This window comes from Ruditapes philippinarum, unplaced genomic scaffold, assembly GCF_026571515.1.
Source record: "Ruditapes philippinarum isolate M1 unplaced genomic scaffold, ASM2657151v2 ctg665_1_1_1_1, whole genome shotgun sequence".
Lineage (NCBI taxonomy): Eukaryota > Metazoa > Mollusca > Bivalvia > Venerida > Veneridae > Ruditapes > Ruditapes philippinarum.
In genome coordinates, this window is record NW_026865684.1 from 64,000 (window position 1) to 75,856 (window position 11,857).

The 11,857-nt window shown below is 29.1% G+C and overlaps 1 long non-coding RNA gene across 1 annotated transcript; it reads right to left on the minus strand.

Annotated features, from left to right (window-relative positions):
• Nucleotides 1–632: 632 nt before the first annotated feature.
• LOC132729990 (uncharacterized) lies at nt 633–3,127 on the minus strand. Its single transcript, XR_009625705.1, has 2 exons — nt 2,773–3,127; nt 633–1,807 (listed from the first exon to the last, which is right to left on the minus strand). It is a non-coding gene; the product is annotated as an uncharacterized LOC132729990 (long non-coding RNA).
• Between the last annotated feature and the right edge of the window lie 8,730 nt (nt 3,128–11,857).

Genomic DNA, 11,857 nt, shown 5'->3' on the forward strand with positions numbered 1-11,857 from the left:
TTAAGGTATGCATATCTCTAAATATTCAAACGTAGCATGTAAATGATTGATACAACTTTTCATGTATAGACAGACACATAAAGCATTAAAAACCATGATATTACTTTAATCAGCACTATTGACTACAAAATGTTACCAATATAACGGAATTCATCATTTTTATCTCAAATTATATATGCTTTTGAGAATCATTCCCAGCTTTATAAATGTCCATATCCATTGCTTAAACTGTTCCAACTTTTCAGTATAGGATTTGATAGGTCATAAATGATTTTATACGTTTAAATAGATCAAAACATTATGAACTTTATTTTGTTGAGGTTTTCATTAACTATTTTTCTTTCTTCTGCAGGTAGCGGTCTATATGTCAGATATCAACTTGAACGACTGAATGCTCTTTTCGTCTAGATTGTAAATATAATAAATATATTTTATTATATACTTATGGATGAAATATTGAGAAATATTGATGAAATAAAATGCGTATTTTCATTTTCCGTATTTTCACTATAAAAATTTATTTTTCACTGCAGTGAAACATATTTTCCGTATTTTCACTGGTGTTTTGCCGGACTACTTTCTTCTTAATTCACAGCAGATTAATATTTTTTTTTAAAAAAGGAAATAAAACATTAATTTATAATAATTTTATAATCAAAAACAATTCAGTACAAAAAAGAGTGTCCCTTTAACAAATTTCTGTTCTATTCAGTTCTATTCCTTACATAAAATCTGTATCAATAGATGCTTATTAGACTAATAGTAGCTATGTCAAAAGCTTGAAAATCAGTTTTTGTCTTCTGCAAAATGTCACAAGAAAGCAACATTGAGTTAGACATTGAAATAGACAATGAAGAAGATGAGTTCTTGGCTAACATTGATTTTCATTTGATTGAGGCAGCTATGATCTTGCAACAGGATGATGAATCAGTTCCAAATAATGTCAATGAGAATGAACCGGTAGTTCATCCTACTGAACAAGATGAAGATGTCAGCAACACAATAAATATTGGTAATCCACGATTTGTTACTTCAAACACAGAAGTTGTTGATAAATTTCTTGAAGATGGCATTAATAAGAACACTAAAGTTAAAACTGACCAAGACATTAAATTATTCCAAGAATTTTTGGTCTCTGTGGCTGAAAGTAGGCCAATACTTCAAATCCCTCCTGAAGAGTTATCTGCCTATGTCAGTAATTTTATCTATGCAGTAAGGAAAAAAGATGGCCAGGAATATGAGCCAAACTCTCTCATATCAAAGTTCCAAAGCATTCAAAGGTTCCTCAATGTGAACCAATATGGCTTCTCACTATCCAAAGATCAGGTTTTCCAGAAATGTAAGCAGGTGTTGAAAGCAAAAACAAAACACTTAAAATCACAAGGAAAGGGCAACAACCCAAATGCTGCTGCTGCCATAACATCCGACGATTTAGAGAAATTCTATGCAGCTGACCAGCTTGGTGGAAACAATCCTAGAGCACTTCAAAATTCTATGTGGTTTATTTGCACCAATTTTTTTGGTATGCGGACTGGCACAGAGGTTCATTCTCTTTGTTGGGGAGATGTAAAGTTGATGTCTGATGATGATGGCTCCGAATATCTAGTGTATAGTCAGGAGCGCCAAACTAAAACTAGGACTGGGGCTGATCCTCGTGATACAAGAAAAATAAAGCCAAGAGCTTATGAAGTTATTGAAAATCCGGCACGTTGTCCAGTGGCTTTGTATAAGCAATTTGCTAAAAGCCGTCCAGAAGCAATGTTGGAGCCAAACTCTCCATTCTTCCTAACTGTAGCTTCTAATGTACCTGAAAATGGAAAACCTTGGTATAAGAAATGTGCCATGGGGATTAACAAAATATACAGCATAATGAAGGATATGAAGCATGCAGCAAACATAGATAAGCCAAATTTAACACCATACAGGCAAGTAATAAATAAAAATTGCATTTAAACATTTTATTAATAGGAAAAAAAGTTTTAATATTTCATATTTTCACAATGTTAAACCTATACAAATTAGAAAAATTATATAAAATTATTCTTTGAATTAAAATTACACAAACTTTCATTTCAATTCTTAATTAAAACAAACTGTGGCATGTATTAAACTACTATTTAACCATAAATCCTGTTTTATATATTTTAAAAATCATGCAAAAATTACTTTTACAACTTTCTTTAACGTAAATCAGAGAAATTTTCTTTGAAATATATTTCAATAAAATAAAAAAACAGAAAAAATTCAATTTAACCGTCCTCACTGTTTTATTAATTTGAAAGTTTGTGCGAACATTATAACAGTAGATTTACTATTAGAATTACATTTGAAAACAAGCCGACAACAAAATTCCTCATAAGTAAATTAATTTTAAAAAATGATACTGTATACATGAAAAAATGATTACATAAAATAAGGTGTTCTATATGTCATCAAATATCTATAATATTTCTTTATTTTTTTAATTAATGAATTTTCAATTACATTAAATGCTGCTAGCTTCTTTTGTTTAATAATTAGATTTAAAAATATTGTGATTGACTTAAAAAATTTGATTGACTTTGCTTAAAAGTTTAATGTATAAAAAAAATTAAAAAATACCATTTATTTACAGTATAAGGAAAGGGATGGTACAGACATTAAATGATACTGGCGTTGCACCCAACCACATCATTCAGATTAGTGGCCTCAAAAATGTAAACAGTGTCAACAATTACAGCACATTGAATGAAAGTCAACAGAAAGATATTTCAAGGACATTGAGTAAATTACCTCCAAACACCTGCACTAAATCCAGAGATATCTCAGCTCCACACCACGTTTACACCAGTCGTCAGCACACAGAGACTCATATCAGTGACCATGTTCAACAACCGGCTCCCAGGAATCCGTATGACTTTTTAGGTGGTTTTTTCAGTGGAAACCAGATCAGTGGAAATATCAATGTCCATTTCCACACAAGTAACATGTCTAACACATCAAATTCAAATGTTCAGGCCATCATGAACTCTCCACCAGTAAGGAAACGCCGAAGGATACTTCCAATAGACTCTGACTCAGAATAAACTGTCTTTGGAAGATTAGCATCAGTGATCCAATAATGTTGATTAACGTTAATTCCTGTTTTGTTACACATGTTTTGTCTGTTGATCATCTGATGTCACAGATTGTCTCCCTTTGCACAGTTGAAACGTAAATCAGTTATAATTTTAATACACATATTGACAGTCTATAATTTGATGTTCATATGCTGTTAACGTTTTCTCACATTTCAGATGTGTTTCCCCTATTCCTCCTTCCATAATGACATAAATTTGTCCAAATTAATGCGTGTCTGCTAATCAACATGCCTTCTTTCGCAAAATGGCGTCACTAATGATCGAGAAGCGGATGAATTTAAAGCTTTTGAAAACAACCATTTTTAAATTTTCAAATTAATATTAATAGAATAAAAAACTGCTGTTAATCTAAAAGTTATCTAAAATTAATAAATCTTTCTCAAAGGTGAATTATCCCGATCTAGCGGAAGAACTATTTTTAGAGCGTTATAAATAAAAAAAACAGCTACAGTCGTTGTGCGGTTCAGGCAATACACAAAATTAAAGGGGAAGTCTTGTCAATCGTACGGTTGAAAATGAGAAAAAGTATATAATAAACAGAAAATTCAAGTTTTTTCTTTAAATACGTAATTTATTTTCATTGAGTGGTATGAAAATAAATATTTCACGAGTGGCGGTAGCGGTCTATATGTCAGATATCAACTTGAACGACTGAATGCTCTTTTCGTCTAGATTGTAAATATAATAAATATATTTTATTCTGTAAAACTATCAATCTCTGAGGATAATGACAAAAAGTAAAATGCAGATGGTCTTTTTTAAGGGAAAACCTTTATAATCTTACTTCATACATGACACATTAAATCACTGGTCATGCCATTTTACAACATGATTATTGTCGCATCTGATGTAAGTCAAATTATGGCAGGTGTAATTTTGTTTTTAATGATAAAAATCCAATCAGATAAATTCTTAAGACAAGATGTCTCAAGTATTCGGTTGTGTTCAATAAACATTTTTACCGTTCTTATATCATTCGAATTAAACAAGATGTCACGTGGTACAAATGTCGCATGTGTTTGGTAATCAATAGATCTCCTATAATGTTCTCATATCATTCGAATTAAATTTTATTTTTATTTTTTTACATAAATTTTATTCTTTTAAGTTATTATCAATTTGATTACAAACTCATGATTAATGTTGATTTATATATAATTATGAACAGGAAAATGACATTGCCTGTGACCGGTAAATAAATTCTTTCTTTTGGTTCTGATCAATTTTATATTTTGATAATTGTGTTCAAGGTCAATGTTGAATTTTTCTCAAAGAAAATGAGGACCAGTTATCAACAAGAACTTTCTTTTTCTTGACATATTTCTCAAAAAGTAGTCAAAAACTTAGTTTGAATGAAAACGTTAGAACTGTACTATATTAATTTTATTTTATTTCTACAATTTCTTTTTTATACTCTTAAACGAAAGAGTTTTAACATTCTTTTCTTAAAGACATTGAACAAAATACATTAAAAGGAAAATATATTCATGTAACGCTCGATATATATTTCGTTGCAGCAAAGATAGAATGATCGATAAGTTTGTTCAAACAATAATACGTGATGACCGTGACATGTACCTGATGTTTTAAGACGTTCATTTTGTCTTTAACATGATTTCTAAATATGTAGATTCACGTAACCATAAACCCGAGACTAAAATAACTAGAAAAAATCGGAAATGAAATATGATATTGGTCCAATATACATAGCCATAAAAATGAAGTCTCATAAAGTACCGACATTTGAAATTACTAGTGCTTCATTTTGAATACTACAATTATAACAGTTGCTTCAATAGTCGCTTAAAATATAACTCATGCTGTACTAATGTAATATTCATATAATATTATACATATAATATTATACTTACTTGTCACAGAAATAGATGGCGCTTAAATAAATTGAAAAATTATGAAAGTATATATTGTAATAGACATATTTGTATAGATTTCAAGATGACTTTAATAACCAAACGCTAAGGTAAAGTTATGCTAGCCTCTTTAATGCTAGGGAATATAAGGTTTGGATCTTGAGGATAATAAATTTTCATTTTTATCATTTGTCATTGTATTTTAAAGTAAAAGGACTACTTGACGCCTACACAATTTGTAAGCAAGACTAATCTTATCCTTGCATAAATAACCAAAACATTAAATGAAGTACATTTAATTGATTGAAAGAAACATTTTTATACATTTAATCAACTTTTCTTTATAATATTTAAACAAGAAATTAATAAAAAAACGTGAAGAGTAACCCTTCCATTGAAATGAACTTCAGTTGAACTACAAACGTTTAATTTTCGTTGTTTTTGTAGTTTTATTTGTTAGCCTAATTCCAAAATTTGACGTAAGTAATATATTTTTCTTAAAGTCAATGACACCAATTATTTAATGATTCTGTATTGACAAACTTGTATATTGCTTCAAAAGGATAATATAACGTCCTTATTTCATTATATCTTTATAAGGTTTTTACTGCTTATATGAATACTACAAAACTAACTATGTTTCAAGTCACTTTTAATTGTTAGTGTAAACATTCTGTTACGTGATACCTGAAGTAGAAACGTATGGAATCACTAGATGTTAAAACGTCTGAAGCAATATTTGTTATGAAACCATAAATCAAGATTCTTCCATGATAGACCGAGCGAAACAAACGTTTTAGAAATAAAATTTGACATCTTTTTCTCTACTTATGAATATGTCCGGTGTTAATTAGATATTTATTGATATCCTTTGACATTTGATAGCACCTTCTTATTCTCAGGATTTCATCTATGTTTAAGCGGTATAGAGAGAGAATTTTATTCTAGTTGTTCCCTTATAATGTACCGTTTTCTTTGCACCAAAGACATTTCATGCGAAATGGAGATATATTATGTACGACGTTTTAAAATAGAAAAACCTAACTAATTGTAACATTTGAATAATAACGTTCAGAAATAGCATAAGTATTTTGTTCTCATTTTTTTACTTGTATTTAGAAAGAAATAGAAATAAATCACGGTTTTCTAATGTTAACATCTTGATAAAAGAAATTGTGCAGACATTTTTGGTCCCTTAGCTCAGTGTCTAGCCGCTATTTTCACCAGAAGGTCATAAATTAATCTTAAAATTGAACTTCAAATTTGTAAATATATTGCCCGTGGTCTCTTTAATGTCTGGTCAACAAGACTGTAACACCATTGTTATAACAGTGCGGTTGCAGCACAACTAATAACATTCAAATCCCCTGACACACAATTATCTGTCAGAACACTTTAGTTTGTACTTAACGTGCATAAAATTTCAAAGAAATAGGATAGATAGTACATACAATAATAGTTTAGCTTTGCTTAAAATGGCATTTAAAATATCATTCTTCTTAAAATTTTAGACACTGTACTCATTCGGATTTTCACTTTCGATTTAATATTTTCTATAATGACAACAATACAAAAATAAATGTTATAATTACATTACTATTCTGGAAATAATAGATGAAATTTCATAAGAGCTTTGCCATGTAACTAATTTATATACAAATTGCATTTTGTAATTGTGCCTTTTGATTTAATTTGAAAATACAACAATAGAAAATTTGTTAATCATACAAGGTTTTTCTATAATATATATACATATTTCATCATAATTTTAGACATATTCATTGATGTATATTCCAATGATATTTGTAACTTTCATGATAATTGTACATAACATATTGTAATATTTTAGTATGTTAACACAGGAACTTTAATTATAATTGACATAAATTATCCTGAACTGTTAAATGCTCATTTAACTGAACTGATAATCAAATTATCTTTCAAGAGAAGATACTTCTCCTGTAATTCATATTGATCCATTATGCGTAATAAGAAAATAAAACGATTTTCATGCATTTGTTAGAGAAACATCGCAATTAATCTTTTTTCTCTTAAAGTCTGACCGTAATATGACGCTTCATGTCATCTTGCAAATTGGTTAACTGAATGCCTGATACTAGTACTCATAGGTCTTCCCCCCTAACGTTCAATTTGGATCTATTATATTTAAATTGTAAATTTTGAGGAACACAAATTTATAACTACTATGAAACGTTTGATATATAACTATTATTAACAGAGTATAAAGTTACTAATTATATATCATAAATATTGATAATATAACATTAACACAGCGTTAGAACACTGTCCTTAAGATGTACCTAGACTATTTAAAATAACTTTAGAATTGTAATGACCAGGAATATACCACAGAGAATGAGAGTGCTATAGTATATATCATCACTGCACACTTCTGATTCCAAAATAAATAGAGGATATTTGTTTAGTTCAGTGTAAGATCGGAATATATTTCACCGAGTGAGCACCAAAAGGTATATTTCACGAGTGGCGCAGCCACGAGTGAAATATGAACTTTTGGTGTTCACAAGGTGAAATATATTTCGATCTTACACTAAACTAAACAAATTTTCTTTTTATTATATGCAAATAAACGTTTTAAAAAGACATTAAATCTAATACTGAATGAAAAGCGCGCCAAATAATTATACAACGTGACGTCATTTACGACGTCACGTCATTAAGTTGGTACCCAGTACTTTGCACGCTGGTATTTCACTGAAACAAAGTAAGGGGCTTAAATTCAAAACAGTGAAATTATCAAAGTGGTAATTTCACTGTTTCAAACAGTGAAATTACCAGTTTTCTATCACTGATATATTTCTATAAACCACCGAAAAGCATGTAATAAATTCAATTTCATTATTATAACAAAGACATTATAATAAAAACTAGATTATTTTTTATGTGTCCGGTAACGTTAGGTTGTTTTGTTCCGCTCTTTTCTGGCAAGCTTTATGTAAAAATTTTGGGAACGGGAAAACAAAGGGAAACAAAATACACCACATTGCATACCATATCACTTATATAACCGACGTTCCGGAGATGAAAACATTACATTGTTAATTTTTTAACTGATGATATACTGATGAGCGGGCAGAACTGCGTAGGACTACAGACTTTTATCAATATTTATTTTACTACGGATAATTACTGATGTCATTCATCATTGTCAATTGAATATATATACAAGTTAAATGAATAATATCCTTGCAAAAGTCTATCAAAACAATTAATGAAGTATATTTAGTTGAAACATGAACATTTTTATACATTTAATAAACATTTCTTTATGATATTGAAGCATAAAAAAGTAAGAAGTAATTATATATTCGTTATAACTGTTCAATTAATTTGAACTTCAGTTGAACTACAAACGTTATAATTGTTGTTCGTGTTTCTTTCTTTATTTGATACTCTGTATTAAATTCCATAATTTGGCGTAAGCAATATTTTTGTCTAAAAGTAAAGCACACAAATTATTGGATAATAATGCATTTACAAACCCGTATGATGCTTTAAAAGGATATAATATTCTTATCATATTTTTTATAATGGTTTTACTGCTTACATGATTACTTCAAAGCTAACAATGTTTCAAGTCATTTATTAATCTTGTTATATACGTTATGAAAAAACGCATGAAATCACTAGGTGTTAAAAAATGAATAGAACCGTAAATCAAGATTCTTCAATGATAAACGAAAAGAAACAAACGATTAGAAATACAATATGTCATTCTTTTCTCTAATTATGAGTATTTGCGGTCTTAATTAGACATTAATAGATATTCTTTGGCATTTGATAGCACCTTTCATCTATTTTTAAGCGGTATTGATACTGATTAATAGGGACAATTTCGTCCTTGAAACTTACATAAGCTTTTGTCCTAATATCCGAAATCACAGGATGATTATACCAATATCATACAACAATGCGGTTACGTAGATTTCTCGTATGATACTCAGCTTTGAGATGAAAGTTCTGAAACATTTTTGATTTTTGTTCCAGTTTAAATCTGTTAAGTACGTAAACTGTCGTCTCAACAACACACATAGCACACAGGAAGAACGGATTGAAATAACCGTGGCCAGGTAAAAACGAATAAAAGAACCATAAAACATCTTCTAAAGCCGTTGCATGGCGTAACGTTTTGTATCCTGTTTTCTATCGTGTCTTGACCGATATGCAATTATTACAGATAATGAGAAACATTAAAAATCTTGAAACCCTCATTGCTTGTTATTCATTTGAGATTATTTCTCTTAAACGACATTCATTGTTATAAACACAATTATTTTAACATTTATATGTACTTTTTTTAAAAAAAAGATTATACATTGAATGATTCTTTTTTCCACAGTAAAAAGTTGTTTCATTATAATGTAGCGTTTCAATTTGCAATCAATGAAACTGTTATACATTACAATAATGATATCTTTTCATCCAACATTGTAATAATGTATCATTTTCATTTGTATTATTTTAAATCAATTTTAGCATATACCAAAAAAAATATTGTACTGAAATAAAACAGTTTAGACACAGATATCAATAATGCAACCTTGACTCGTTCTATAAGACAAACAAACCAGTTGATCATCATATCATATCATGCAGTCATATCTCCTTTTTCTCCTTTAAAATGATTAATTGAAATTACATGCTGTGAAATTCTTCTTCTTGCATATACAGATTTATGCTCACATTAATGGTAAACATATTGTCATACAACAAAAACATGCAATGCCTTTCTGTAAAATAAATCTAATGCTCACATGTTTTTTATTATAAGATGTTCCAAATCTTCATTAAAAACAGGCAATGTGCAACATGTACTTCTGTATGATTTAAGGAATAGGATTATTGTCTTTAATGCGGATAAATTGGAAGCTCTGGAAATCGTTTTCGCATAGTGGCAAGCTAAGAGAGATATTATATGAAGGTGTTACTCAACTGTAAGGAATTGTTGATTTATACAATGTTTTCAGATTTTAGTATAGTTGAACAGTAGCAAAATTGCTTTGATTGTGTGCAAGAGAAAAAAAAGACAAAAGAAAAACAACAAAACAAACAAAAAAATAAACAAACAAACAAACAAACAAACAAAAAACAACTGCGTGTTATCGCTAAGACACTCATTATATACCAACTGGTGTCCGAACTTATTTTTGACATGCTAGCGTGGTATACATTTATCACAAAGCATCACTTTGCCTAGATAATCATAAAGGCTACAAAGAATAAAAGTGTAACAAGGTTTTTTTATACTTTATAGGTTAGTCAAAAAGTGCAAAATGTTCCGTTCTAAACTCAAAAACCACTTGATTTTTCTAACAAAGAACATTATTAAGACATTTGAATAATACCGTTCAGAAATAGCATTAATATTTTATATTCTTTTTTCAACTTTTATTTTGACAGAAATAAATCACGGCATTTGAATTTTAAATATTGATGAAAGAAATTGTGCAGGCCTTGTTTGGTCCCTTATCTAATTGTCTAGTCGCTATTATCATCAGAATGTCATAAATCACGTTATAGATTGTATTTCCAATTTTCAAGATATATTGCCCGTAGTCTCTGTTTGACTTAAAGCATAATGTCTAGTCAACAAGACGAAAACTTCGTTGTTTATGGATTTTAACAGTGCAGGTGCAGTACATCTAATAAAAGTCAAATCCCCTGTCACGATTATCTTTTAGAGCACTTTATTTTGTGTGTATAAAGGGCACAGCATTTGCATCTGCAGGTTGCTTAAATTATAATAAAATTTCAGATAAGATAGTACACGCAATGTTTTAAGCCATGCATATAATTACATTCAAATGCAAAATGTCATTCTTCTTAAAATTCTAGACACTGAACATATTCTGAATTTGACTTTGTATTTAATTGGTATTTCTATTATGACAAAAATTACGAAAATAAATTATATAATTTTATTACTATTCTCGTAATAATAGATGAAATTTCAGAACAGCTTTGTCATGGAACTCAATTATATACAAATTGCTCTTTGTAATTGTGACATTGGATTTAATTGGAAAATACCAAAATGGAAAATTTGTAAATGATACAAGATATTTATGTTATTAGGTTATAACAAACCATATAATAAATGTCTATTCTGGTGGTAACAAATCAGTTTTAGTGGTGGTCAGTGATTGTGTTTATTAAACGTTTGCTTTCGGTATAGACTGATTTTCAGATTGGCAGTGATAATTCTGGGAATATAATTTCATGATGACAACAAATGATCGCAAAATTATCTGTTTTTATTACATCAACAATACATTAATAATAAGCAGTATCGATAATGAATAATATTTTCAAATGTGTACATATTCAGCTTATTTATAAGCTAAGACTTTTATTATCACGTTTGACATATTTTTCCAACATTAAGTCGAAAAGCACACAATCCAAGGAAAATTTATGTAAATATAATAGATATTTTAGTGCTATAAACGGTTCAACTGATGTTTTCTTGCCGATACAAAATGTTGCATTGGTATTATTAAGGTATGCATATCTCTAAATATTCAAACGTAGCATGTAAATGATTGATACAGCTTTCCAAGTATAGACAAACACATAAGGCATTTAAAACCATGATATTACTTATATCAGCACTATTGACTTCAAAATGCTTCCAGTATAACGGAATTTATCATTTTTTAAACTCAAATTATATAAGCTTTTTATAATCATTCCCAGCATTATAAATGTCCATATCCAATGATTGAACAGTTCCAATTTTATGTCCTTTTTCAATAACAGACTTGATAGGTCATAAATGATTTTATACGTGTAAATAGATCAAAATATTATGAACTTTATTTTGTT